This window comes from Balaenoptera physalus (assembly GCF_965194825.1).
Source record: "Balaenoptera physalus genome assembly, chromosome: 4".
NCBI classification, from domain to species: Eukaryota; Metazoa; Chordata; class Mammalia; order Artiodactyla; family Balaenopteridae; genus Balaenoptera; species Balaenoptera physalus.
In genome coordinates this window covers 97,768,666-97,796,052 of record NC_138891.1, presented here as the reverse complement: position 1 = coordinate 97,796,052, position 27,387 = coordinate 97,768,666, and the positions used below count along the sequence as shown (strand labels likewise).

The 27,387-nt window shown below is 37.2% G+C and overlaps 1 protein-coding gene across 39 annotated transcripts in view; it reads right to left on the bottom strand.

Annotated features, from left to right (window-relative positions):
* ABI3BP (ABI family member 3 binding protein) overlaps positions 1–27,387 on the bottom strand; it is a 280,524-nt gene that overhangs the window by 212,867 nt on the left and 40,270 nt on the right. The gene's annotated exons all lie outside the window — the stretch shown is intronic.

The window sequence follows — 27,387 nt, the reverse complement described above, 5'->3', positions numbered from 1 at the left end:
CGTGATATCTAGCTACTCAAGATCACAGCACACCCACCGAAATAGCTAAAATACAGCTAATTTTGAGATCAAAGAAAACAGACTTAATAACGTATAAAGCAAAAGCAGTCTAGAATACAAAGTAAAATCTTAGGGTTTAATATTTTGTAGTTTATTATTGAGCAGGTAAATGGGATTTAAGGCTATCTTGGCTATCCACTGTTGGTCAGCACCTTCATTTTATACATCCTATCTGGAAATGGTGAAAGGATCTGAAATTTCTTATTGGTAAATTGAATTACTGCACTTTAAAACCTCCAGCCTCCTCAGTGCTGGTCTCCAGCAGTATCCTGGCAGGACTTAGTGATTAACAGAGTTGGAAAGGGAGGGAAGTGGGTGGGGTTTGGCTTAGGGGTAACTGAGATAGTAGAATAAGGGATTCTAAAAGGAGCAGGGTTGAGAAGAAAGATGATTAGTTCTATCTGGAGTTCGCTGGGTCAGTGAGACAACTGACTGTTGTCTCACTGAGAGTCAACTTACTGTTGGAAATGTCCAACAGTAAGTTGACTAAGTGTGATGCTCGCAAATGGGGTCCAGATCCATCCGGGTGTCTTTAGTTTATAAATGATTATTGGGTGAACTTCCCCAGAGAGACTGCACAGTAAGCAGAGAAACTCTATATTTTCAAGGCATTATTATTATTATTATTATTTAACTATGAAGGCAACAGGGATGGACAATCACACTAACCAAAGGTCTTGACCAAGCAATGAGGAAACAACACTGTCTTTTGTCTTTGGGGACAGAAGGAGCTGGGTCCAAACTGCAGCTCTGCCATATACTTATAAGTGTGCCCTGGCTGCTCACTAAACTGTGCTTGAGCCTTCTTTCTTGATTTGTAAATTATGGATAACAATGTCTACTTTGACAGGTTGTTTACAAAGGTTAGTGCAAATGGCAATATCTTAAAGCTGGTACACAGTAATTGCTTGATAATTGGTTACTTCATCAGGTCCATCCAAAGCCTGTTAGTCACAGTTTAGAAATCCAAAAAAGCTTTGTTAGGTTTTTGTAAGTTCATGTCAAACTAATTTGGCAACAAAACTCAATCTGAACTGTTATGAGGCCACTTAGTCTTTCTTTAATCTCACTGAATAGTCAGTGTGACTTATTCACATGTTTAATTATAGGAATCTTTTTTTAAATTAATTTTTATTGGAGTATAGTTGCTTTAAAATGTTGTGTTAGTTTCTGCTGTACAACAAAGTGAATGAGTTATCTATCTATCTATCTATCTATCTATCTATCTATCTATCTATCTCCACTCTTTTTAGATTCCCTTCCCATTTAGCTCACCACAGAGCATTGAGTAGAGTTCCCAGTGCTATACCGTAGGTTCTCATTAGTTATCTATTTTATACATAGTAATGTACATATGTCAGTCCCAGTCTGCCAATTCATCCCACCCCCCTTCCCCCTTTGGTAACCATAAGTTTGTTTTCTACATCTGTGACTCTATTTCTGCTTTGCAAATAAGTTCATCTGTACCATTTTTCTAGATTCTAATTATAGGAATCTTAATTCCTAGAATTAAATGTGCTCAATTAAAGGGTGCTGATCAAGACCCCACTGAAGAGGTTACTTCATACATGGTCTAGGCATCCTAGTACATTTCTAAAATCCAAAGATTTTCTGAATTCTAAAACAAGTCTGGCTCTGAGAGTTTTAGATAAGAGATTGTGGACCTCAATTATTTTCTTTCTTTATTTCACTGGGAATTCATATTTTAAAAATATTTTACCTATTGGGAAGATTGTATTTACTAACTTAGTAATTCAGTCTATTTCTCATTAATCAAAGACTTATATTGTATATATACCAGTCAGGACCTCTAAATAGCATGGGTTTCCCAAAGCTATCACTCTAAATTTATACTCTTCCAGTCAAAAGTCATCCTGGGCGACCTCAATATAGCCACATAGAAGGATTCCATTAGGCCTTTGAAGCAATAAAAACAACGCGTCTTGGAGACCAGGCTGTGGGAACCACTGTCTTACTTTAGCAGTCAGTACTACTATTTCCAGGTATGTGCATAGTACTTTGTACTTCCCAAGAATTTGATAAAATTTCTATAACTTCTTGGTTCTCTGACTGCTATTGCTACACTTGTGGCAAAAAACCCAGAGACACTGAGCAGCTTATCCAAAGGTCTGAGGGAGACTCATCCCCAGCTCACCTAGTCCAATTCTCTTATAGGACAAATGACTACATTGAGGGCAGCCACACCTCTGTCACTCTGCAGGTTAAGTGCAGGGTCCAAACCGCATCTTAGGTTCTCGCTAGGCTGGACTTCCTGCTCTCATTTTTATTGAGAACTTTGTCATGACCCAACTGAGTAAGGAGTAGCTAACCCCCATACTGTAATGCTGAAATTGATGCTAACTGATAATGTTTTGTCCTAACTTCATAAGATTTTGATAAGGTGATTTATATATATATATATATATCATAGATAGACAGATAGATAGATAATCTCACATATATAACACAGATTTTGGTCAAGCCAATTTTCCCCTTCTTAGTTATGTGCCTAGATTAACCCTACAGTTAATCTAGGGTTAATATTCTGCTACCTTATAAGGTTATCGGGTCTCACAATAAATCAAAAAACAGCTGGCCTGTTTCCAACACCTGGTTGGGAAGAAGAGATTAGGAATCTTCATGAACTTAGGTTGCACTCTTTTTGGGCTAAGAGCCAAGAGTCACAGCATCATCACATTAGACCTCTGCTCACAGACTGTGACCTGATGTACCATGTTACTCCCCGCCTTGGAAAGTGGGAAGGATGGCTGTACCAACTGAGAAAAAGGAAGGTTGTAAACAGAACTACTAACAAAAGTGGAAGTGTTCTTGCTTCCTCTGCCCAGAATTTTCATGACTCCAGTCTTTCTCCCCCCCCTCTTTTTTTTTAAAGAGAGAAAGTCTTTTTTATTTATTTATTTATTTATTTATTTTTGGCTGTGTTGGGTCTTCGTTTCTGTGCGAGGGCTTTCTCTAGTTGTGGCAAGCGGGGGCCACTCTTCATCGCGGTGCACGGGCCTCTCACTATCGCGGCCTTTCTTGTTTCGGAGCACAGGCTCCAGACGCGCAGGCTCAGTAATTGTGGCTCACGGGCCCAGCCGCTCCGCGGCATGTGGGATCTTCCCAGACCAGGGCTCGAACCCGTGTCCCCTGCATTGGCAGGCAGATTCTCAACCGCTGCGCCACCAGGGAAGTCCCTTTCTCCCTTTTGCTAATAATTTATGTCAATAAATACATCAACATCATGTAACTTTTTGAATAAATTAGCATTTATCTGACCTACTTTCTCCAAAATTCCAATTCATACTACTCTCTAGAGCTAAACTTTTAAAAGTCCTGAGAAAGCAAAAAGCACACAAACAAATCTTTTCTCAAAACAGCATCACAAATTTAATAGTACTTTGAGACTCTCATCCCAGTGCCTTACTGGATCTAGGAACTCAAATCCCTTTATTATCTTGCTACACATGAATTCTGTCTTTTTTTAAAAAAATTTTATTGGAGAATAGTTTATTTACAACATTGTGTTAGTATACTGGAAAGTGAATCAGCTATACATATACATATATCCACTCTTTTTTAGATTATTTTTCCCATGTAGGCCATTACAGAGTATTGAGTAGAGTTCCCTGTGCTATATAGTAAGTCCTTATTAGTTATCTATTTGTTACTTCTCAACATCTCTCATTCCTCTTTGGCCAGTATAAATCTTCTCACATTCTGCAATGCATACGAGGCCCTGGCCCTACACCTATGTTCACATTATCACCCAGCATGGATTCCCTCAATATCCCTTTGCTTACTCAGTTATGACCCCATTGACACTTTCAGAGCTCAGCAAAATGGTTAAGCAATTTTTTTGTCCTTTTCATCTGAATAAGTTCCTCAAGTGTCCCTTCAAATGAATGTTTGGACTAGCATTCAATTTTACATTCTTAAACAATTTCTCCAATATTTTAAGGTATATCTCAGTGCATCGTATAGTAATTTTTCATCTTTGATAAATTTATCTTCACTCCAAGTAATTCTGGCTTAAAGGCCTGGAACACTAGTCATGTAATAACAGCACGAAGACCTCAGGTGAATGACTTAAGATAGAGATAATAAAAAAAAGTACAACATGATACAAGCTTAACTAGGAAAACATTGATAAGTAAAGTGGCATATATATCGCCCAGGAAAGCCCAGGAGTACAGAGAAATAAGAGTACTGGAAGAATATTTTATTGCATCCTATATGAGAAACAAAGCCTATACTAATCAAGAGTGAGAGAAAATGAAGAATGTGAGCATTTCAGGAAAGCAATACTAGAACGGCTGAAAAAAAAGATTGCATGTTGGCAAAGTAGAACTTTGGATCTATGACAGTTGTTTCTAATCCTCTGTTTGCAACACCCTAGGGTATCTCTATAAATATTTCAAAGGGTGTTGTGAAATTTTAAAAGAAAAAAATCCCTTTCAAAACAAAATTAGAAATAATCCCCATTTAATTTTTAGGAGAAAATAAATGCCCTGTGGCATTAAAAACAGTGAGGAAGGTAGTGAGATGAGAAAAATCAGACAAAAGGTAGAGCACTACAAGTTCATAGAACCCTCTGGATCAACCAGAGGAGTCAGGTTGCTATTGCTATTGCTATAGGTACAGGTGCTGAGCAGACATTTAATGCTGACCGCAGAATTCTGAGTGCCTGTGGTCAGTGTCAATAAAACTCTGTAAAGAAACATAGCCCAAACACAAGGCACTTAGTTAAGCCAGCTAAACTACCATGGACATCCAGTCACTGATCTGTGAGAAAGGAGTTCCCATCACAACCCATTTAGTAGCAGGAATTCTTTCATGTCTAATTTCTCTTAAGGTTATCTTAACACTTTCCAAAATATTTCAGAATGTGGTCTAAATTGCTGATATGAAGTTGGTCAAGTTGATAAAACCACTTCAAGAGAAAAACTGCAAAACACGAAAGTTCTCTTCTAAAAGTAAAAAATATCTATTAGTGTAGTAGCCATAAATGCCTTAGCCTATAAGCTCTCAGTGTTGTAAAACAGTAAATAGCAAGTTTGAGAATAATCAGATTAGCAATTATTTCCATAAGATATTAAGTAAAAGAATAGCTATTATAGTGATGTCAATAAAATAATGACTCAATTGTTTCAGGATTAAAAGAATAAACCCTATTCTTTTCTATAAACCCATAGTATGTTCCTCTTTTTTTACACACATTCTATTTACACTGCCAACCTGTATACTTGTTCAGTCACTTATTTTGTTATACAAAATCAAATTTTCTAAGACATCAAAATAATTAAATCAATTCCCATCAGTTCAGATATGATATGTGAAGCATAGGCTTTAAAAAATGATAAATTGGACTTGATCGAATTTTAGTTTTGAACTTTAAAAGGACTAATAAGAAAAAGAAAAGGCTAACTGCAGTTTGGCAGAAAACATTTGCAGTACATTTACCAATTAGAGGCTTGCATCCAGAATATTTAGAAGAATATTTTCTACTCAATAAGACAAAAAAAAACATTTAAGAATAAAGGGCAAAAGGCTTGAATAGATCCCTCACTAAAGGAAATATATGATAACCAAGAAGCACATGAAAAGATGACATGAGGGTTGTCAGATGTTTTCAGTAAGCGGTCAAATAGTAAATATTTTAGACTTTGCAGACCATATGTTCTCTACTACGACTACTCAACTCTGCCATTGTAGTACAAGAGCAGCTATAGACATTAGACATTATGTAAACCAATGGACATGTTTGTGTTCCAATTAAACTATATATAAAAATAGGCAGTTGGCTAGATTTGGCCACCCAGTCATAGTTTACCAACTCCTGGTCAACATCCTTAGTCTTCAGGGAAATGCAAGTTAAAACCACAGTGAGAGATACCATACACATTAAGAATGGCAAGAATGAAAAGACTGTCAATAACGTGTTATGCAGAATTTGGAGCAACTGGAGCTCTCATACATTTTGAGTGTGAATGTTAAATGTTTCATGAAGTTTCACCACTGGTGAAAACTGTTGGTCAGTTACCAAATAACCCATCAATTTCATTCCTAGGTATTTACTCAGGAAAAATGAAAATATAAGTTTATGCAAAGGCTTGTGTGCAGATATTCAAAGCAGCACCAAAATGGAAAGAACCTAAATGTCCATCACCAGTTGAATGGATAAAAAAATTATGGCTTATCCATACAATGGGATATGACCCAGCAATAAAACAGAACAGCATTTCAATGTGGTTGAATCTCTCTGGTTTACCATAATGCCACTGTAGAATGAGCCAAATCTTCCTCACCTCTGTAATCACCTTATACAGACTCTCCTGATGGGAGGACATCCAAGCATCTTGCCATTACAGTACTGGTGAAAGTAGTTTTAATAGTGCCTAATATTATTATTCACCATTAAACAAGTGGTACATATATAAAAGCAGCAAGTCCTTTTCAGGCATTACTATGCTCCAAGAACTGAACATTCTAAGTTTCAGATGTATTCTGTGTTCTTCTCAGACAGCTAGCTTGCAAGTGGAAACATTCCAATGCCTTCATGATCAGAGCAGCTAATTAAGGAACTGTCAGGACGTCACATCTCAAGTTTATGTATTAAACAGGGCAGTTACTGTCTGATAACACATTCAAAAGTTTCCCCCCAAAATCACAGCTGATGACATAGATTGTGTTTAACTGAACTATAATGCTAAGTTATACAAACCATAATTTTAACATGGGACTTGGCAATAATTTAACATTTGTTTTAATTCTTAGGGAGTGAAAAAGGTATCATATAACAGTGGTGCTTACATGACTCTACCTGTCCTGGTACCATGATCCAAGGAAAGATGTTAGAAGGAGAAAGAAAACCATATGGAATTACATTAATTTTTCTGTGACAGCCATAAGGTAAAGGGAGTGGCCAAGGCAATTAGACAGGTGTCTTCAGTTGTTCCTGATCATTCAGTAGAAATGTGTAGTCTGTAGTTTATGACATGGCTTTTCTTACCAATAACAAACACCTGAAAGCCAGTGACATGACTAGAAATTTTCCACAGCAAGAAAAGCATGGCACCTTCAGTTAAATATTTTAAGGAGAATGAAGATTAAATATCGCTATTAATCAAATAATATTGGGTATTATAAAAACTACTTCTACAAGTGCTGTAATGGCAAGATGCTTGAATAACCTTCCATCAGAAGGAAAGTCTGTGCAAGATGGTTTCAAAGAAAAGGGAAGTCCGGGCCCATTCTGCAGTGCATGATGGCATGCCAGACAAGATAGGTGGAAGGAATTAAATTGCTTTGGTGATGATGGTGGTGGTGGGGGTATGTGTATTCAGAATTATAATTAAAAGCACTCATAGAATAATACTAGACAAATCCTTTTAAAATTTCAAGTTGTTATATTCTTACTATTAACCCCATATATCTCATGGTATCCTGGCTCTCTGTATCTCCAGATTGGAATTCTTCCTCAAAACCCCATAGATTCTCTATCACTCTCTTCCTAACTCTTCACCAAGGCCCAGTAAAGAATTTTTGAGAACGTGCAAAGAGCTAGTGTGCAGTAAACACGGAGCAGCTCTACAACATGTCTTCCAGAAACAGGGATGTCAATGACAGTTGTTTAAGTTGTGCATTGCAAAAGTCTGAATGGCACCATTCAAACCATCTTTTATTTACGGCCCTATATAGCAGCCACATTCACAAAGATGATGAAAAAATAATTGCTATTTACAAAAATGGGCAATTTGGTAATGTAGACATCTTGAAATTCTCTAATCTCTTCCCATAGGTCTCAAACTGCTCCCACCCACCCACCCCGGCTTTCTTACTTCATGCCTTTGATTTCTATCTTCCCTGCCTTCTGATTCTGCTGTCACTGGTAATGCGGGGCTTTGGGTGGTGGGTTGCCTGGCATAAGGAAGATAGGGACCTACAAACACTTTCAACATTGTGCTCCCTAACTTACAAATGAAATTACTTCACCAAATGTATACAACTCAGATGATGAATCAGGGATCTAAATAAGAACAATAGGGGAAAAGAGATTCTGGGCATTCAGGAAATGATGAATTAATAGCACACAGCTTTAGAGGTGAACAGAAGGCATCCCTTCTTGTGTTTTTTACAATATAAGAATATATGTATGGAAGCAATCTAAGTGTCCAGCAACAGGTGAATGGATAAAGACGTGGTATATACATACAATGGAATATTACTCAGCCATAAAAAAAGAATTAAATTTAGCCATTTGCAGCAACATGGGTGGACTTGGAGGGTATTATGCTAAGTAAAATAAGTCAAACAAAGACAAATACTGTAAGATATCGCTTACACATGGAGTCTAAAAAATACAACAAACTAGTGAATATGACAAAAAAAGAAGCAGACTCACAGATATAGAGAACAAATTAGTAGTTACCAGTGGGGAGAAGGAAGAAGGAAGGGGAAATATAGGGGCAGAGGATTGAGAGGTACAAACTATTAGGTATAAAATAACCTACAAGGATATATTGTACAACATGGGGAATATAGCAAATATTTTATAATAACTATAAATGGAGTATAACATTTAAAAATTGTGAATCACTATATTGTACACCTATAACTTACATGTTATATATCAACTATACTTCAATAAAAAAGAAAGTATATAAGAAATACCTTTTAAGAATATGTAAGAAAATTATCTGAAAATATAAGAAAAAATCCTGATTAAAATAATTTAGATATATATAAAGCAAGATTTTTATAAATCTAAGGAAAGATGGCATTTTTTAAAAAGTATAGGAAAAAAGTTGTGGTTAAAGTGCCATAAGCCACATGGACAGCTGCCAAAGCCAGGGACTGGGGGGTTTTAAATAAACTCACAATTTGACTTCACACATACAGGATCAATGTCAGCAAGCAGCTCACAGCAGAGCGCCCCGTGATCTCTGCTCCAGCTCCAGCAGAGCAGGCTGTTCCCTTTCCTGTGCCCCGAGGTGAGACTGCCAGCTGGAGGACACATGCCCACAGGCAACATGTGCTCTCAGAGTTCAGGAAATAAAAAGTCCAGCTTACCTGGAGAGCTCCTCTGAGAAGCCACACCCGAACGATTCCCATAGAGCTAACACCCCCACCCCCACCCCAGCAGTCAACTAGTTAACTTTTTATTAGGACATTATTGTCATCAGCTACACAGAGGATGTTTTGCTATTGAATTCAGAAAGAAATGCCCTTTTGCCAAAAATCTGAGGGGGAAAATGTTTTCTTCCTAATGGGGCACTTTATATCTATTTGCCCAGCTGTTTGTGTAAGTGAGTTCCATTTCAGCTAAAACAACCACGGTTTCAACCACAGTTTCCACCTTGGTAAGAATTCCCAATGCTCTGATTCCTCAGGCCAATACTTCACCGTCTGGTGACTTTGGATGACTGAATTAGACTGAACCTGCCAATGTTGATATTTCAGCACCACTTGGCAGGGCTAATAACAGTTTTACTAAAGGAGCAAAAACTTCATTAACTACTTTATAACCCAACCAATAGCCCAGCAGGAAAATTACTTTTCATAGACTACCTTCTAAATCAATAGCCTCTCATCCTTAAGGAGAAATCTTATCCTGAGACATATACAGTTGTCACTTGCACACACTTCCTTGATCTAATTCTCCCAAAATTAGTCTTTAAAGTCTGAAGCATGCTGGGGTTTTTTTGTTTGTTTTTTTTCCCACAGGGGGTGGGTAGGAGGGGCAACTACATGCAATCAATGACCATGTATTTGCTATAAGGGAAGGGAGGCAGTAATGTGGTTCACTTCAAACAACTACAAAGTCTAAATAAAATCTATATTTGCTTTGGGGAATTTGGGGAATTAGTATTTTTACTCATCTGCTTTTCATTGTATCCATTCACTTACAACAAGGTACTAGGCATTAGTGATACCAATTCAAATATGACCTATCTGATCACAAAGATTGTGCATTCTAGTAAATTAAGCACATAAATAAGTCAACTATTTCAGTGCAGCATGATTAGAACAATTTGTTCAATGCAGCTACAGTAGAGGGGCTCTAGATCTGATGGAAGGGGTGGAATGAGAGGATATATAACAAATGTGTCCCTTTGGTTTTATTAAACTGGTCACCAAAATAGTTTTTATGCCATGAGGATTTGCCAAATTCAGGTAGGAAAGTAGATATCAAAATCTGTTTTGTAATACTTTTTCTGTACTGCTTTAGACAACTGGTAGATTCTTAGTAATTATTAGTTTTTAATACATGTAAAAGAAAAAGAAGAAAAGGCTAAGGGACTTAACAAAACTCAGTCCTTTCTTTTCGTTCTTTTTGTGCTTGATTTCATGAAAATCCTGGAGGTGATTTGCTTACATGTTCTTGCTATTTAAAGTAAGGCATGATAACAATAGGTCCTCCTGATGGAAAAAGAGATAGGCTCCATGCCAGGGTTCTTAAAGAGGAGTCCCCCAGTTAGAGCATCAGGATCACCTGGGACCTTGTTATAAGTACAGACTCTCAGACCCCACTCCAGACCTGCTGAATCAGAAACTTGGGGGTAGGGCAGTAACCTGTACCTCAACAAGCTGTTTGGGTAATTCAGATGCATACTCAAGTTTGGGAACCATTACTCTTTGCAAACTCAGTGCATCAAAATTAAAATTAATGGGCCCAATGTCTTCTGAAAGAGATTTACAGATATGCAATACAGTATGGAGGAAAAAGGACCTTACCCACCATGTTAAATTTCCTGTCATGAGAATTTTATATATATTTTGGTCTTTTAAAAAACTCTGTGAATTACAGTTTTCTGGGATTATAATTTCTGGAGATACAAAAGGTAAATCGTTTTTAAATGTTAGGAACATTTCTCTGACTTCTAGCATCAATTACATGTCTTTAAATCTGACCAGTATTTAGAGACTTAAAATGTTAACTCATCTTTGCTTCTATGATAAAAAATTTCAAACATAAGAAAAGTTGTAAGAATTGTGCAGTGCACATCCATAGAGCCACCACCAAGAGTCAATGATCAATATCATACTATGCTTGTTTTACCACATATTTATCCATCTCTCCATCCTTTCATCCATCCATCCATCTAACTTTTCAATGAATTTCAAAGTAAATTGCACTTCACTATTCTTCCTCCTAAACACTTCAGTATGCATATCATTAACTAGAGTTCAATATTTACATTTTTCTTTGGAGATAAAATTTACATATAAATTAAATACATAAATCTTAACTATACATTGCTGATTCTTTCCAAATGCCATACGTATATGTAACCCAAACCTGTATCAAGATTTAGAATATTACCGTCAACCCAGAAGGTTTCCTCACATTCCTTGTCAGCCCATTCCCAGCCCATCTGCCTAGAAACAACTATTCTTCTATTTTACTGTCATAAATTTGTTCTGCCTGTTCTAGACTTCAGTCAAATAGAACCATACAATATGTACTCTTTCATGTAAGGCTTCTTGCACTCAACATAATGTTTTGGAGATTTATCAGTTCTGTTTTGTGCATCAGTAGTTTTTGCTGTTGTTATTTTCACTGAGTAGTATCCAGATAATTATTAAAACTAACATTTTTATATCTTCCGATGTCTTCACAAAGTAGGAACCTCTCTTGATTGACTGATTTTTTAAAATATTGATTATATTGTAATACAAATTTCTCTGAGAACAAGTGAATTTATATATATACATATTTTTTCTTTCCAGGTATTTACATTATGCTATTTACCAGGTAAACAAAACTATTTATAAACTCTCCTATTTACAATAGACACCTAATCATAAGACTTAAATAAAGGTTTAATGGTAAAGTCAGACAAAACTATATAATGATTTCATTTCCACTGGAAGGCTAAGCAGTGGTCACTGATACTCAAGTTCTCTGATATCTTTCCCTGTCACTCCCAGCTAATGGAACACCAGGCCAAGTGAGCTACTTTTGAAAATATTGACTTTCTTATGTCTAAGAGTGATTTTCACTAAGAAGAAACTAGTTAAATTTAAACATGTGTCATAAGGAAAAACTAATCGCTTGTCCTGACAATCTCAAAATGATCATATATCAAAAAACAGAAAAGCTGTCATTCTGATTAATATCACTCTCTTTGGTCAATTTTTCCAAAAGGACCAATATTTCTTATTCTTTTTGTTTCTCAATAACTCCAATATGGGCACAGAGTAAATTCTACTGACCAAGTAGAAGTCAAATTTAATCAAAGTGCTTCTTTATAGGACAAAGCAGAAGGTGCATAACTTCTACCAGCACTATAAGAAATCCTGCATATATGAGATTATATAGCTCTTGTTAAAATATTGCTTGAGGGAGCAAATTAGAAATACTTTTCATAAAAATGAAAATTTTGCCATCTTGTAAAACACCATCAAACAGTAACAAAACTTCCTTACATATTTCTGGCATTCATTCATTTCTGCAAAGTCTCACAAATAAAAACATAAGATGGAGCTGGAACGAATGGTTTCACCCGCCATCACTGTTTAGACATTTGGAATCTTCATGAATTGTTTATAATTTGTGAAGTTAATAAATACCCAGTGCTGATGGTATACAGCTGCTTATTTTGAGATCTCACAGCATCAAAAGCCTTCCATGGGCTAGAAGAAAATGACTAAACCATCATGAGAGTGTGATCAGTGGTACCAAGTACTAAAGCAGGGTGGGCCAGGAGACTCAGGAAGCTCTAGGAAGGGCCGTTTGCTAACAACCCCGTAGTAGGCCATCCCATTTTAATATGTTGTGGAAGAAACTGAAGGGGTTCTGGCATCAACTTTGCCTTTCAGCGTGTTTGACCTAGGTCAACTTCCTCTCTAAGGCTCATTTTTCTCCTCTGTAGAATGAATTGGAGAATTCCAAATCCATTCTCAATCACACATTCAAGGATATCTCTAACACCTCATCAAGAAAAAATACTATCTTCCTATTAAAATGCAGGAACATAAATGAGAAAACAAACTTGTTTATAAAAACACTATCCTAATAATTTTCAGAAGATATTTTTCACATGACTCCAAAATTGTACCTCAGATTTGAAATTGAGAATAAATATTTTCATAGGCACATGCAAAGAATGTGTGTGAGCACCACATATAATTTTTAACAGCTTTTGTGAGGCATAATCACACACCACAAAATTCACCTATTATAAGTGTACGGTTTAAATTTATATTTAGCAAACTTCTAGAATTTACTGAATCCACCACAATCCAGTTTGAGAACATTTTCATCACTCTAAAACATTTCCCTGTATCCATTTGTAGCCAATACCTGCTCCCACCCCTAGCTCCAGGCAACCACTGGTCTGCTTTCTACTTTTCTGGTAATTTAATATAAATGTGATCTTTGGTGTCTGGCTTCTTTCATTCATATTGATGTACAGTATTATATAAGTTATATGTGTACAATATAATGATTCACAATTTTTAAAAGTTATACTCCATTTATAGTTATTATAAAACATTGGCTATATTCCCTGTGCTGTACGATACATCCTTGTAGCTTATTTTATACATAATAGTTTGTAGCTCTTAATCTCCTACCCCATATTGTCCTTCCCCCCTTCCCTCTCCCCACTGGTAACCACTAATTTTTTCTCTATATCTGTGAGTCTGCTTCTTTTTTATTATTATATTAAATTTAAGATTATGAATATTACTCTTGATTGAGGACAACACCAAATTGTGAAATCCAGAAAATGAGCTATATTGTTCTATTACTACCACTAAATATATGTTACATAATAAAATTAATAATTTTAAACTCTGAGATTCTTCTTTAGTCATTAATGAAGATAAGACCACTCATCTTGTTACAATAATTATTTTAAAATGTAATAACTCCAATTTATCCGTTATGCAAAAAATGAGCTTTCTGCAAAACAGTACAGTGATCATTGACATTCTTAACAATGATTACTATACAGGATAAATTACTGAGTTGTCTGCTCAATCTCCAATAATTTCAGGTTTAAGAATATTTTAGACTACACTAATTACGTGAATATATGTTTACCAGAGAATTAGCCAATTCTGTATACACTAATATGTATAAAATAGATAACTAATGAGAACCTGCTGTATAGCACAGGGGACTCTATTCAATGCCCTGTGGTGACATTGGGAAGGAAATCCAAAAAAGAGGGGATATATGTATACATGTAACTGATTCACTTCGCTGTACAGCAGAAACAAACACAACCTTGTAAAGCAACTATACCCCAATAAAAATATATATATATGTAGAACTAAAATTAAATAAAAAATTAAATGTAAGCCTGGATAATATAAAACTCTTAGAGGAAAAAAAAAAAGTGAAATTTGATACAAACTTTGGCCTTGTGAACTAAATGAAAATGACATAGTTGTATTCTCCTGACTATGTAAACAAATAGTTATCTATAGGGGCTTGGGACTTATTTCTATTTTAATACTATTTGTCACTGTTTCTTTTTCAATGAATTAAAATTCAAACAGAATTAAACATTTATGTTTTTCAATATTGATAAGATATTGAAATTTCTGATCATTGTACTTATCTCATGTATATATATATCTCATTATTAACTTCTCTGATGTTTTATGACTAATGTAGCATTTGAACTTTTCTAGACGAGGAAAAGAAAGCCAAAATGGCTTGGTATCATTGCCTACTGGTCTGACATTATTAAATCTTCCCAGCCTGCACAGTGAATGTGACTCAAGCTTAAGACTAGTTACTTAAAATAGAATTTTATAATATTTGTAAAATGTTAGGAACATCTAACTGAATGAACTATTTTGGGGGAATAAAAGTCTTATTCACTTAAAATTGCAGAAATAAGAAGGAAGCCTTCCTCATAACTCTTTTTTATGTAACAAAATTAGGGTGTTTTTTTTTTTCTTTTCCTCGTGTTCAGAACTCAGGAGCTATGATGAATTGTCCCCTCTCTATTCCAAATTCTAAACTACGAAATGAAGAAATGAGATTGTTCTTTGAGGATTCCAAGTACTATTCATGGGCGATTGTTCCTTAAATACTGAAGATGTGAATAATTTAATTCCTACTGGTCACACCATTCCCCGGTGTGGGATGAATCACTTTAAATTGTAAGGGAAGCAGAAGAAGAGAGGTGAGGAGACATAAGGGACCAAAGTAAGTTGAAGTTGAGATAGTAAACTCTTAGGTAACAAGAGCTATGAGGCTGAGAAAAAAAGATAAAGAATACTGGGCAGGACTACCCTGGTGGTGCAGTGGTTAAGAATCTGCCTGCCGATGCTGGGGACACGGGTTCGAGCCCTGGTCCGGGAAGATCCCACATGCCACGGAGCAACATGCAGTGTGCCACAACTACTGAGCCTGCGCTCTACAGCCCGCGTGCCACAACTACTGAGCCCGTATGCCACGACTACTGAAGCTCATGAGCCTAGAGCCGGTGCTCCGCAACAAGAGAAGCCACCGCAATGAGAAGCCCGCCTGCCGCAACGAAGAGTAGCCCCTGCTTGCCGCAACTAGAGAAAGCCCGCGCACAGTAACAAAGACCCAACACAGCCAAAAATAAATAAATAAATAAATAAATTTAAAAAAATAAATATTACATTAAAAAAAATACAGGGCAAGGCAGCTTATTGGTAGCAAGAAATAGACACAATGGAATACTAGAGTAAACGCCCAAAGTTCACTGCTGAGGTGCCCAAACCTTCCATAGCACCACAACAGCTATGACCTGAGGAGGCAACAAGTCCAAAGGATGGGTAGGAATCAGTCAGCCAAAGTGTGTGTGCAAATGGGGTGAGGACAGAGTGTGGGAACAGCGTTCTCAGGCAGCCAGAAGAGCAGGAGCAGAGGTGCTGAGGGAAGAAGTAATTCGTACGTTTAGAGACCCTAAAGGAGGTCAGCATGGTTGGGATGTGATGGGGCAAGGGGTTGCAATGAAGCTTCGGAGGGTAGGTGCGGCCCCTGTAGGCCACCTTTAAAGATCTATCAGTGTATTAAAAGCAAACCTAAATTATTTCCTTCCACTAAGCTACACATATGCACACATTTCTGAGAAATGAATAATACAAAATGTAAATATTATACAGTTATAAAATATATCCGCATGGTAGAAACCGTGCCTCACATGCCCTTACCAAAAAGCAACAAGGTTTGATCAGGAAAAAATATGCTGTTTTTTAATCAAAAAACACCAAAGATATTTTACCAGTAGATTACAGATTAATGGAATTCAATTAATACAGGTCCCTCCTGTGAACATCAGACGTATTACGTCAACCAATTCAGCCAGTTTTAATTGTGAAACAAGGAAATAAAGGCTTACTCCATTTAAAAAACCAAAAAATCAATTGTTATTAATTCTATTCTTTAGCTAAAAGCTAAATGAAAAGAAACCAACTGCCTCTGTTGTCAGGGACAGATGGAGAGTTACGCTGTTGACAATGTACTATAATTCTGTCTTCCCCAAACCATTCCTGTATGGCACTGTCCACCCCAGGCTGCTAACATATTTCCTATTCCACTTCCTTGCACATTTTCATCTCCCTTTCCACCCCATCCCAATAATAATCCCTGCATTAACTTTTTATTAACTTAAAAATAATACAACTAATGCACACTTATTTTAATTTAGAAATTCAAATTAAAAAGTTAAAATTTTGCAAAAGTGTTGCAAAAGAGATAAAATTTGTTTTAAAAATTACTCATTATCTAAGATGCAGAGAGGTATTCTGTAAAGAAAATGTCCTTCCAGATACTTTTTCCTGGTATGATATATATGACAGTACACCAAAATAGGATTCTATTCTGAGCTATTTTATAACCTGTACTTTCTTTAACATAAATACACCTCTATATACTCATTTTTAATGACTGTACTATCTTTTAGCTAATTCATAGGGACCTTTCTTTGATAGTAGATAAACTGATCCCATAGCACCTCAGTGATTTAACAGAGTTTAACAATCATCTCAATAATTTTGCAATTGAATTTATTTTGGTAAAATTTGGTATTAATTTTAGAGATAAGGACTTGATCTTATAAAGTTTGTATAGTTAGTTTGAGCCTAATTTTTCATTACATTTGAGAGCTGTCATATTGAATCCATATGACAATTGGATTAACTTGTTGTATTGTTTGTGAGATTATTGCTAACATTTTTTGGCCATGTAAGCACTAATATTTCCATGTCCTTGAGATTCTCTGCCTGGTCCTATAAGGTGTGGTGCTTTAGGGTTGGAGGGCTGCATGGTGGGAAGATATGAGGTTTGGAGCTAGAAACCTGTGTTCAAGTCTCAAGTTAAATCCACAATTGCCCTTGTCATATGAATAATTAGCCTAAGGTCTGACTGTCACATTCTTCCATCTAAATTAGGATTAATCATACATAGCTACCCTCTCAAGAGTTGCTGGTAGGATTAAGTGAAATAGTTTTGAAAAGCAGTTTTTAAACTGTACAGCTCAGTGATAGTTGCTATCAATGAGACCTTATTCATGGATTCTTTCAATTTGGGTGTACTTTGAATTTTTAAAGTTCCCTGCATTTCAACCAGGCATACATTCCATAAATAAAGGTATAGCTTATACATGATTGGAAGCTATACAAGGACACTGTCCCTGGCACAGAGAGAATATTCAACAAATATTTTTCAAATGAACAAACACATACAACATTTTTATTAAATAGGAGTTAATGCTCAGATAAATAAGTCTCCTCAAAGACAATTGATTATTTTAGAGGGAACAGACATGTAAGAGTTATTACTCAAAACACACAATAAATTCTACATTGGAGAGTAAGCCTCAGGCTGAAGTAATTCAAAAGAACACTGACTACTTAGAAATGGGTGGGTCAGGAGTGGTGTCATAGAAGAAGCAGCATCTGAGCTGGGTCTTGAATGTCAAGAAGGACTTGTCCAGAGAACAGGAGGAAGGGAATTTCAAACTGAAAAATAGTAAGGATGAGTGGGTGTGATGTCTGTAATAATTCATTTTACAAGACACTGTGTAAGGCATGTGCTATCAGTATCTCTTGTTCGAGTCCTTCCAACCATTCTTTAATTTAAAATTAGTATAAGATTATAAACGTCTGGTGCCATTTCATATTCCCACATGGAAACCTTTCTTCTGAGTGGGGAGTTTTCTAAGGGGTCCAAACATCAAAAAGTGCACGTACTTAATTTCTGTGGTGTGCATCCCGTTCCAGGCATCTCATACTAGCCATTCACAGAAACACGATGTCCAGCTTCATGGAGCTGGAACAGCATGGCCAGGGGCCATGACGCTAAGCCCAGCATACTCAATTCCATCCAATGAGGATGAAGAAATATACCTCAGTTCCCGCTAATGAGCAGTGGTGGGCTAATTCTTAACGTTTACCTACTATAAAGACTGTTCATGGGAGAGCAGCTGAAAATCTATTATTTCCCACACTAGCATTAGAACAACTTCAATGGTTTTAATGAGTCTAGAAATGTCTGATATAAGTCTGGTGCAGATTGGAGAATTCCATGCTTCAGGTGTTTGCTTTAAGTCCCCATTCTTCATGATTTCTCTATAGCATTTAAAACCTTTGACCACCATAACACATGTGTTTCACATGTGCACCCACACATGCATGCAACCAGCCACCCACAACCATGCCCACTTTGGTTTTACTCTGTGACACAATGGTATCCTAGATCTCATTTTTCTAAGAACGCTTCTCCACCTCTCTCCCTTACTTTTCTTCCTCTTCTGGCCCTCATAGCTTGGCGATTCATTAAGATTCAGTCTTTTGCTCCTTCAGAGAACTCTTTTACACTCAGGCTTCAATAATAACTTAGCTGATAACTACTAAATACTTCGCTTACTCTGAATTCTGCACCTCTAGTTCTGCATACTCAGGTCCAGTCCTCCCAACTTTTGGAACTACTGTTGCTGTCATTGATGACACCAAATACCAACCATCACAAGTGTCCTCAAAAACCAATTTACTTCTCTGCCTTCCCTACTTCGGCCACAGTCCTAGGCACCCGAGTCACCCTCGCAGAGTCATCTTTCATCCCTTGCTATAAAACTGGCATCAAACATGGAGAAATCCAAGTGCAAAGATGCCTATGACTTGGCTTCACTATCATCCTGGGGCTTTGGAGGAGTGCTTCTCTTCTGAAAAGCTTAACTTGAGGAAAAAAGTGACCTTTGCTCTTTTTTTCTCCATACTTAATCTTTTTTTTTTTTTTTTGAAAGCACTTAATATAGTGCCTTTCACTTTGTTGTTGTCTATTATTTTTATCTCTGCTGCTGGGATTAAAATAATTTAGTAGAAGGATTTGAAGACTTATCAGAGAATAATGACCTGGCTAATTTTCAATACCTGATCCTACGATAAGATTAGAGTGAAATATCAGTTATATTACAGGCTCCCGGCATCCTTACTTATTCTTTTTTTTTTTTTTTAACATCTTTATTGGAGTATAATTGCTTTACTCCATACTTAATCTTGCCCACTTCAGTATAGGTTGTTTCATCGCCCAGTACTTTTATTATAACTGAAGAGACTTTCAAGGAAAAACCACATATAGATTATGGTTTGATATCATTTAAATCACTTGAAATGAGTTGTAAATGAATCAGTGTTTCCCAGAAATTCCATTTCACCCTTTCCTAACCCTTTTCAATAAGATCATTGTTTATTTTTTCTCATTCACCACATTTGTATGCTATCGAATAAAATCCCAACTCTTCCTATTCGCATCCTAATTTCTGAGGGGAAAAGGCATTTTTATCTTTATCTACAAACAAATCCCTTAAATTTGTGTCAAAACTACCCCTCTTCCAGTGCAATTCATCTCAAAAAAATTATTTTTAGGGAGCTTCTCATGAACAAGGCTCTATACCACACACTAAAGATATAAAGACAAAACCATCTCAACCTTGAATTGTCAGTTTCTCATATATGTAATCTAGATAAATTTTCCATACTATCTGTCTTTTTATTTCTGTAAAATCTTACTTAGTTCCCCTGAGCTGTTTACTTGCTCTAACTTCTTTTTCTGTCTGTTTCTCACTTTTCATTTCCATTTCTAAAACCTCATCCTGCATCCTCTTGATGTCATATTTTTTTTTCACTCTTCAAATACAGTTCTCCCAAACTCCCATGTAAGGTGGCCTCATCCCTCTTTAGGAAATGGGGCCATTGTATGTTCTGGGCCTGTATAATACCCGTATATTTAACCTGAAAAGACCATTCAATCTCACCCATTTTTATGATAATCACCAAAGTCATCACATCTCCAATCTATCCCTCTTGATATTTCCAGGTTAATAATCATACAATCCTGTTTTGTTATGTTACCTCTTCCCCCTTTCACCTCTAGCACCAAAACAGTAGATGACTCCCGAATGCTCACAGCATAAAGGTAAAAATAAGGCTACCCTCATAAATAGGGAAAAAATTACAAAATAATGTTTCAGGCTCAGGCGGAAATAGTGCACATGCAAAAATGAGTAATATACTTCCCACCCTCACCCCTCAGTAATGAGGGATACTGATCTCTAGGTGTTAACTCTAACACATGGTAAGGGCTATACCCAGAGAGTTACATCTGCAAAGGAAGAAAAGGAGTTTTCTGAGGCATGGGAGGAAGATACTTTCAGGAACACTTCTCAGAGGAAATGATACTATTTTTGCCCTTGAGGAGATTACCAGACTATTGGAGAGACTATTGTTATACAAAACAATGTTTGCCGTATGAATTTAGAGGGTGTAGAGATTCCTCTCCAGGGAAAGTTTGGTGGGGAAGGTGGTACTTCAGCAGAGCCTTGAAAATAAGAGTCAAATGACAAGCAGGACTTGGAAGAGCATTTCAGGCAGAAAAAGGTAGAAGAAGAATGTCATGTCGAACTCTAAACCCTGCACACAGTTACAGAAAGCAAATAGGCCAGTTTGGCTGAAATGGAAGGTTCATATTCATAGTTACTTGGAATCTCAGAGTTGGAAGGGATCTGAAAGTAGCTGCATTGGTTCTCTCTCTTGCGTGACACTAGACAGATACACTGGAGCCAGACCGTGGATTTGCTCTTAGGATGAACTGAGAAACTTCTTCCCTCCTAAACACTAATTTGTCTAACAAAGGGCCAGACATGCAACTCTAGGCACTGCATTTCTGGTTTTCATCAGAATATTTTCCTCTCAAACACGGCATTTACAGATATTTCCATTTTAGAAATAATTCAGTGGTCATTTGAAAGACTTATTTTCTAATGTGGCATAATAAATCAAAACTTGGAATCAGCAATACAAACAGGAAGCATTAACTTCAGACCAAAAAGGCAACAACTCTGATTTTTGGCAAAATCATAAAAAGGCTGAAGAGGGTTGGGAGTCATGAAATCTTGGAATTACCCTTCTGATAGAATTTCACTGGCTAGACATTAGTCACGGAATCACTTCTAATCAACTTAAGGATCATTTTCAATTGCGTGCTCTCCCTAAATTCCCTTCTTTACATTTATCTTTATTTACTTATTTTTTAAAATTTATTTATTTATTTTTGGTTATGTTGGGTCTTCGTTGCTGCACGTGGGCTTTCTCTAGTTGCAGCAAGTGGGGGCTACTCCTTCATTGCAGTGCGCGGTCTTCTCATCGTAGTGGTTTCTCTTGTTGCGGAGCACAGGCTCTAGGCACGCAGGCTTCAGTAGTTGTGGTACGTGGGCTTCAGTAGTTGTAGCGCATGGGCTTAGTTGCTCTGCGGCATGTGGGATCTTCCCGGACCAGGGCTCGAACCCGTGTCCCCTGCATTGGTAGGTGGATTTCTAACCACTGTGCCACCAGGGAAGTCCTACATTTATCTTTAGAATGATCATTCCCTGGTAGTCTCTCTCTCTTATTCCTTTCCCCTGTCCTTCACTGTTATATTGAAATATGAAATTTTGCAATGAAACAAATGAAGTAGCAGTAAACTGACTCTGGTAAGGAATCACAGTTACTTTGTCAGACACTCCCATCATTAACATGTGATATGAGACAAAACAAGTTCTAAACAGTTCCACAGGCCTTTATATTACATGTAGACAGTCTTAGTAGATAATCTGCATAATTTAGCATGAAAATGTTATCCTTTTAGGAGGCAAGATATTAATCTACACTAGTACTCAAGGAATGGTGAACCCTTTACCTCCACAATTCTGGGCCCCAATTAAAGTGCCAGATAAATTGTCATATAAATCCGCAAGACACAAAAGCGCACGCAGTAATACCTATCAGCAGCTCTCATTGTTATCAGAAAACTGCACGTTTCTACCAAGCCTGGAGCAAAAGTAAAATGTGTTTGTAATTCCTTTCATTTTTTTTAACTCCGGTGGGGTTTTGTTTTTGTTTTTGTTTTTTTCACAGAATCATACAGCTTGGCTGGCAAGGGACTGGGCAGGGAAACCAGGACCTGTCTCCCCTTATAAACTCAGCAAAGGTCCTCCATAACCACACAGAGAGCAATCAACACGCGTTATCACCAGGCAGAAAGAGGTAGCGGTTTTGATGTTGAACATCCCTGTTGCATATTTCTAACTCAAAGGTCTTGCTGTCTGCCCAGGAAAACAACAAATAGGGCCCAAGAAAGAAACAAGTTCCTGTCCCTGACAAAAGTGCAAGCGCTGCATTCAGTGCATGTCAGACGAGTGTCACAGGAGCATCCTCTGAGTGGGGTGGGCACAGAATTGGCCCTAGAGGCTCTCCTTCCTTGAAGATGAGTGGACTTCTGGAAAAACAAAAACGAACTTTGCCATCACGAATGACACTGCTGATCTAGTGTCCCTTTGCCAGGTGTTCACTGTGTGCCCTCCTCCTATCCCTCCCACGTAAATACTACTGGAAGATTTCTATTACATTTAACAACTTATTGGAAACCATACTACTGAATAGATATTTGACCTATGTATTTCTGTTATTCATAAGATTTTAAATTAGATTGTTCTCTGCTTGAATCCTCCATTATTTTGATAACTTTTAGAAATGTTTTTCATTTCACAGACATCTTCTAATTAGAATTATACAATAACAACAATAATAAGTAATATTACTGACAATACTTTACATGTAGAAGATTTTGCATCTATTGACAAATCTGTAGGGAAGGTAGGTTTTTTTTCTTAAAATCATTATAGAAACTCATTCATTTAACAAATATTTATTGAACACCTAGAATATACCAAGCTCTCTTGTATGAGCTGAGAATATGGCTGTGAATAAAACAAACAAAAAGCCATGTTTTCATTGAGCTTACATTCTAGTGAGAAGTGCTAGACAAATACTAAGTAAGACATCTGGTATGTCAGATGATGGGGCAGATACCACTGCTGTTGTTGATAATCTGATTCCCCTCTAATTCTGAGCACAAGAAAGGAGTATATGTTTCCATATCCTTGTAATTAGTCATGATTATGTAATTAAGTCTCATCAGTAGGTTGTAGGCAAAAGGGATGGTTGCCACTTCCAGGCCAACACATTGAATTGTTAGTGGCAGACCCTCTAACTCTGTTCTTCCCCTGCTGCAGGGAAGCGATTAACCAGATGGGGGCTGGGCCCATGTAGCCCCCATGACTACAAAGAACAGAGGCCATGGCCATTATCAGTGGACATGGAATTGAGCAAGCGTTATATTTTTGTCATTTTAAGGCCATTGAGATTTGGGTGTTGTTTGTTGCTCAGGCATAATCTAGCCTAAACTGACTAGTGTAGAGGGAGACAGATGCTGTGGAAAAAAGCAAATCAGGGAAGCCGTTAGGAAGGCTCAGGCTGGGGAAGAAATACACTTTTAGGTAGAGAGAACAGAGAAGGCTTTGTTTAAGGATAAAGACCTGAAGAAAAAGAGAAGGTAAGTCATTCAGATATCTGGGGGAAGAACTTTACAAGCTGAAGGAGTACCAAGTGCAAAAGCCCAGAGAAAGGAACATGTGGCTACCATGGCTAAAGGAAGATGAGCAAGAGTGAAATGGTAAGAGGTAAAGCAAAAGGTAATCAGGCATACTGATAGAGCCTTCTAGGGAGGATTTGGACCTTTACTCTGAGATGGTAAGTTATGGGAGGGTTTTGAGCAGAAGAAGGATAAGATCTGATTTATGTTTTAACAGATTGACTGTGAGTATTGTATTGAGAATATTCTGAAAGGCAAAGTCAGGGAGACCAGTTAGGGCACTACAGCAATAATCCAAGTGAGTGATGATGGTACTTTTAATCAGGATGGGAGAGAATGTGAGTGAGAAAGATAGAGAAATAAAAATTTGTGATAAAATTTGAAAGTACAGCTGAAAATATCTGCTGGTGAATCAAATGTGATTTTTATAAGAAAAAAAGGAGTTAAAAATGTCTACTTTTTTCAACCTGAGTAAAGGGAAAGATGGAGCTTTCTTTAACTGAGTTAAGAAAGATTGTAGGGAAGCGAGTTGGGGAAGAAGGGACTCAAGAGCTTAGTTTTAGACATGCTGAAACCTTGGTGTCTATTAGAAAGTCAAGTGGAGACATTGAGTAGGGACTTGGATAAATGGGTCTGAAGTTGAGCACATGGTCAGGACTGGAGATATAAATTTTCCACTTATTAGTATTTTGATAGTATTTAAAGTCACTAGACTAGATGAGGTCACCAAGGGAGTGAGAGGAGAGAAAAGAGATCCAAAAACTCAGTCCTGGGATTTTCCAATTTAAGAGATTGGTGAGATGAGGATGAATCAGCAAAGGAGACGGAGAAGCCGGGGAGAAAGAAGGAAGACCAGACACATGAAGAAACTGAAGCCAGAGATGGTAAATTATTTGCCAGAGGAGATTCAAACCTTAACTGTGACCCTGGGCCTCACTGCTCACAGCTCAGTTCATGGTACAGGGAGACTGTGCTGGGACTCAGCATAACTGCATATTATTTTTTGTGGACTATCTCATAAAAGTAGTCCAAATTGAGAAACATGTGGCTGGTGCTACAAACAGTAAATTGACTAAGAAATAAAACAGAGAACAAAGGAGAAATTATATGAATGAGAGAGAGACGAAGCAACAGTTGGCACAAGCATTTTCTTTGCAGCCTCACTCCATTAGAGTGAGGATAGGTACTTTGAGGATATATAGTACTTCACTGGAGGGACAAGCAATTCAGTGTTTTTATCCAGGATAATTCTGCCATATGACAAATATCCTCTAATGTACTATTTGGGGAAAACTAATGAAAGGAGTATGTATATCTGTAGTTTTAAAACAGAAACATAGTATAAAAGTGTTCCAAAACTTCTCTAAAACACTGAATTTCTGACTTCCACTTAGGATGTAGGAAACTGGATAAAACATCACTGCCATCCTTATAAGAACCAAAAAAGTACCCCCAAACAAACTTTAAATTTGCAAGCTTTAAGAAAATAATCAAAGAGCTGAGGTGGTAGGGAAATGTGAAATCTAAGAAAAGACAAGCACATCCAAGGAGAGATGTCACTGGATGCCATAGAAGCTAGTAAGAAGAATTTGGTTAAAAGTTTTTTTGTTTGTTTGTTTGTTTTCTTTTTTTGGCTGCGCCACACAGGCATGCGGATCTTAGTTCCCTAACTGGGAATTGAACCCCTGCTCCCTGCAGTGGAAGTGCAGAGCCTTAACCACTGGACTTCCAGGGAAGTCCCTGGTTAAATTTTAATGAATTCCTAAAGGCCTACTGTGGACTATAAAGAGAATATAAAACCCTTCAATTAAAAAAAAAAAGAGAGAGAGAGAGAATATAGAACCCTTGGGAGCCACAGATACAAGGAGAATTTGCAGCCACTTGTAGGCTCTTCTCCATGACCCTCGTGGTTGCTTACAGGAAAGACTGGAAGTAGTGGCAGAGTCCTGAGAAAGCCTCCTGTGCGGGGTAAGCCTGGGATGGGGTGTTAGAGGTGGGGAGGGGGGTTATAGAAGTCACTGTGGGAAAGTCATAAAGTACCATCCGGATCCTTCTTTTCTATCTTTCCTGTGGAACACAAGCCTAACATCCTGGGGGGAAAGACAAGCTTGATGCCCAAGAGCACAGGTGAGGAGCCACTGCAACTGGGAGAAGGGAACAGAAATACATACTTTATCCCTGGGAGGAAGGACAGACCCCACTCCTAAGACCCAGGGCACAGTGCCTTCCTAAGACTAAGGCTTGATCAGAACAACAGAGGGAACCTGCCCAAGCCCCCTAGCAACTGTCTAATAAGCACTGAATTACAAGCAACCCCACGAGTTTAATGCTAAGGGAACATCAAGAGCATGGACAGAAACCTTCTCTGAGGTGTAGACTCAAAGGGAAGACAATAAGAAATATCCTCTGAAAAGCCAGTTCTCACTTAACAAGGGAATGCCAGAGAAATTTGAAGTCTGGTGCATTGGAGTAACCATGGCAAAAATGAAATACAAACCCACCTCAACTCATGACACAATTGTCTCAACCTAAAGGCCTAACAAAAGAAAATACATGCTAATTTTCAGGCATAAAAACTATTTTCCTCTGTCTCTACTGTCCTATAGAAATGTGGGATTTAAAACAAAAAAAATAATGTGAGAGGTATAAAGAAGCAAGAAAAAACAACACACTGTCGAGAGACAAAGCAATCCACAGAACCAGAACTTTGATATGGCACAGCTGTTGGAACTATTGGATGGGATTTATAATATAACTATGATAAATATGTTTAAGGCTCTAGTGGAAAAGACACGCAGTTTGTATGATCAGATGATAATTTCAGAAGAGAGAGGAAATGTGTAAGAATGAATCAATTGAAATATCAGAAATGAAAAATATGGTAATAGAAAAATAAAAAGAAGTGAAGTTTTTAAAAAGTAGAGAATCTAAGAGGGATGATATGAACCAGTTCCATATACATGTAATTGGAAACTCAAAAGAAGAGATAAAAAATTGAACAGAAGAAATATTTGAAGAGAAAAACAGTTGAAATTTTTCTAAATCAATGATGGACACCAAACCACAAACCCAAGAAACTCAGAAACCATCAAAGAGAATAAATACAAACAACAACAGCTAGATATACTGTCTTCAAACTGCTGAAAACAAAAACAAAGACAAAAACTGGGAGGCAAAAAGACATATTACATACAGAAGAAAAAAAGATATGTTATATTAAATGGTAAAAGGAACTTTGTGTGTGTGATTAAGGTTATGGACCATAAAGTAAAGAGATTGTCATGGATTATCTTGGTGGGCCCAATCTAATCACATGACCTCTTAAAAGCAGAGGACTCTCTCTGGCTGGAAGCAGGATAGATGAGGCATAAGGAGAAGTCAGAGAGATTCAAAGCATGTAAAGGACTCAACCCATTGTTGCT